Below are 4,264 nucleotides of genomic sequence, written 5' to 3' on the forward strand. Positions count from 1 at the left end.
ATGTTTTCAAAGTTCCAGAACCCACAAGAGCTTCCGCACGGATCCACTCGAAGTGTTCGGTATCGTTGGTGTACACACCAGGATGATCCTGGTTGATGCACCTTTTCCCATAGCTAACAAATACATAATGGAACCCATCGCAAGCCTTCGGCCCACCAAAATCTCCAGTGCAGGACGACTTCTTTTTGGAAATACCCAGCGCAAATTATGCTCACCAGCAATTTTAATCGTCGATCGATTGCTGCATTCGTGAATATTCAATATTGGTTGCTATGATCAAATAAAATTCTCCACCCCAACCCGTGATAAAACATTCTGTTTTCTTCGATATCAATCCCATAGCCAATGGCACTATTCGCACGAAATCCACACCATCAATTTTGCAATTGGAGAATTTTTTTGGCACAAACAAATTTTATTGAAAACCCCGATTTTCGGTGAACTTTCGTTTGTTTTTCAAGAAAACTCAAATTTTTACGCCTGTGACACTAATGAATGAAGTTCGAATGAGCTAATATTTTGCAAAGGGTACATTATCGTGCAAAACAACATTTCGCAGCTAGTTCCGAATGAAAAATGGAGATAACTAATTCTATTGGCACCCTAAACCATACTTTTCGTTTCGTATTCCGAAAAAAACTCCCAGAATGTCGATTTTTGACAAAAAAAAAACTATTGATGGGTTATACCTATGATATAACCGCAAGGTTAACGTAGGACTGCCGTTGGCTTAGTAATCAATTGTATTTCTTCAATTAGCAATAATCCCACCTCGGATGTTCCTCATTGGGTACGATATCGCCGCTGCGCAGAGCTATCTTTTGTGTGTTTTAATTAAATTATTGATTACATTATTGATTACACTACACTAGTGAAGGAATGGAACTATTTACGAATTGAAATGCAAACAAATCCCAATTAAAATCAATTAATGGCGGCTCGCCGATGCCGATTTCCTCAGGCTACATGGTTTTGAAATCTGTGTTAGGGAAATATTCCGATTTGCAAAAACGCAAGCGAGTACAAAAGTACCCGCAGCTTGCATCTATTTTGCAATGCTGATTACCCCAGGTTTCATGGTTTTGAAGTCTGTGTAAGGGAAACATTCCAATTTCCAAAAACGCAAACGAGTACAAAAGTTCCCGCTACTTGCATCTAATTTGCTATGCCGACTTCCACAGGCTCCATGGTTTTGAAGTCTGTGTTAGAGAAACATGCATCCATTCCAGCGATCGTACCTCAATCGTTGCGTAATCATAACTGAGTGGATTTCCGAGCGGCACTCACTTATATACCAATTGGTGTGATTTCAATAGCCTGTTTTGAAAACAATTTAAGGCTATTGAAACAAGTTTTTCGGGTCAAAAAATAACAAGCATATAACGCGTAGACATTTTATCTTTCGAATGAAGTGTTTATCATACCATTTTGTTCAGTTGTTTAGGAGCTATTAACGCTCAAAATCTCGTTCTTCGGCGTAACGCTTCCGTTTTAGAAACTTTGAACTTGCACCCCAGTATAGAAATGAAAGACGTAGTCCTACGTCAAAAATTTTTTCGAGATTACACTAGATCTCGACGTTTCATGCCATTTTAAGACATTTGGCATCCAAATTTTGCTCGAAAACCCTGATTTCCTTTTTTCCCCCTTTGGGTGATTTTTCGATTTTCCAAAAACTCAAACTTTGACCGCTTTGCGCCACTCTCCCTTAAGTCCGATTGAGCTAATATTTGGCATACGGAGGTGGTGAATATTTTTTATGAGGCAACTTTTTGAAATTTGAGATGACCATTTTCATTGGCACCCTAATGTGCACATTACACCGATTCAGTTGGGTCGGTTTTTACACTAGAAGACCAACTCGGCCGATGAAAAGTCTGCAATTTGCGGGGGTCTTAGTCGTTTAAGGATTTCCCAACGCTTCTCTATTGGAATCAGATCTAGACTACGTGCTGTTCAGTCCCAAATCTTGATGTCTTGTTACCCAAAATCATTGCATTAGGGCCGCAATGTCTTGTTGAAAAATGAAGTCTTCTGACGTGAAATCTACGGTAAATGGTGCCAAATCATTATAAGTACAACCATAAATGTGGCACCACTCATGTTTCGGCTCAGTTTTGCCTCGGGATCTTGAATTCTCGAATCATACCAGTGCACAACAATAGGGTCCATCTAGATTGAATTTCTTATCATATGAAAAAATCACTTCATCCCATTCATTTCGCCATGTAGTGACAAAATCCAGTCCGGCCATAATATGAACGTGAGTAAAATTCGGTTTTTTGGCCCTTTTAACACTCCCATACTCGCGCATGCGGTCTCACAGACCGAAAATCAAAAATTTTATTTCGAGAAGCCTGAATTAAATGACAATAAAAATTGACTGAAGTTGAAGAAGAAATATTTTCTGTTTCATTCAATCATATCTTTTGACGTAGGATTACGTCTTTCGGGAACATATTGGGGTACAAATTGAAAATATAAAATCGTGCACATCGTGAAAATTGTCCAATTTCAAACTCTTATTGCTCAGTCATTTCATGATGGAATGATGAAATTTTTGCGTCAATCGATTTCGGCACTCCATAACAATTCTTTATATTGAATAAAATAATATATGTCATGAAACTAACTATCGAACAATTGAAAAATATCAACCCCTATCATAACGGAAATACCCACTTCTGATTGGTCGAAACTGACGACACATGCGGCGGTTCTCTAATAGAGACATCAAAACCAATCTGCCTGGGAAAAATCGGCATTGCAAATACATAAAAGTAGGGGGAGCTTTTCCTCCCATCGAAATGTGTTCCCTAACAGAGACATAAAAACCAAGCTGCCAGAGGGAAATCGGCATAGCAAATGTATGCAAGTCGGGAGCATTTTTGTATTGCAAGTAAGGTGAGTGATAAGATTAATTCTAGCAAATATAATTTAAATTTGGAACTTTAATGTTGGTTGCTTTGTTAAATTTTATATCATTGTTGCAAAAACGTAATCTACCACGTCAATCGTAAACATAAATCGCTCAAACTCTTTTAATTTAATTGAATTCAAAATGTTCCATTCAAACACTAATTGTTATCGGTCACGAATGTACGGCCAAAAAATCGTGTATTGTCGTGTATTGTAAAATTTAGCACAAGTGTAAGTGTAAAATTGTATATGGTTGCAGTTGTGTTAAAAATGACTTGGTACATGAAACGATTCATTTAAATTTTCATAAACCAAGGTTTGTTCCCGCTCGAGAACGGATCGTTTGGTTGAGGCTGTTTGTTTTGTTGTGTTCATTTTCATCCAAGGGAAGTTTATACGGCGAGAAAAATTGGAAAAATGAAGAAATATTAGAAAAAGTGATTTCCCATATGCTCTGCTATTAGGTGTTGTTAATCCAATTAAAAATCGCATTGGGTTGAATGAACACTCAGAAAATAAAAAAAAAATAAAAGAAAATTACCTTTTCCATTTCAAATATTTTCTCTATATTAAAGTAACATTTTTTACTGATGAGAAAAAATGATAATTGTGTTCGGTGTTGGTAATTATCTCATATTATATTGGTGATTTTTTTTCTTTATTTCATCCATACATAACATAGGAAGTATCTCGTCTAGAATAACAGAGGGCGGTTTTCATCATATCTCGTTCCACTTCGGTATCTTTTATCTGATACGCACCATCCAACGACTGTTTACCATCTTTCTATCATCATCACACGGTAAACACTGGTGGAGTGAGCAAACAATACCCCACAACCAAACAAAACGGCCCTTTTCAGGGCCACCAAATCATTATTAAAGAGTTTAACGATGTAATTCTTCAAACATATCCAAAATCAACAGATAGCCTAACGGAATCCTACGTCAACTATGCGGTCGTGTCTCGGACACAACCCTCCTGTGACTTTTTCCTTAAATCAATATCAATAACGCCAAACAAGCCTTTCTGGCCAACTCCAGAATTCGGTTTCTATCCCGTCCTAAGAATGCGGCTTAAAGCCGTTCATTGGATCAAAACTAAGAGGCTTCTGGGATTTAGAATGGTTCTATATAATAGTTATTGTATTATCCATTGAGTTTCAAGAAGTATAGTTATATCATGGAAAGAAATAATATATATGACATCCATTATCCGCGAAAGGATCAAGTTTAATTGAACATAGCTAGAATGATTCGTTTTAGGCTACACACCCTTTTTCTGAAGGGCCTGGCCGGGTATGGAGGTAAAAAGTACCCCCAAACCAAATCACCCACTCTATGGA

The 4,264-nt window shown here is 37.4% G+C and overlaps 1 pseudogene; it reads right to left on the bottom strand.

Annotated features, from left to right (window-relative positions):
• Positions 1-645: 645 nt before the first annotated feature.
• Positions 646-816, bottom strand: LOC129772375 (U4 spliceosomal RNA; annotated as a pseudogene).
• Positions 817-4,264: the final 3,448 nt, after the last annotated feature.

The sequence above is a fragment of the Toxorhynchites rutilus genome, chromosome 2 (assembly GCF_029784135.1).
Source record: "Toxorhynchites rutilus septentrionalis strain SRP chromosome 2, ASM2978413v1, whole genome shotgun sequence".
Classification (NCBI taxonomy): Eukaryota; Metazoa; Arthropoda; class Insecta; order Diptera; family Culicidae; genus Toxorhynchites; species Toxorhynchites rutilus.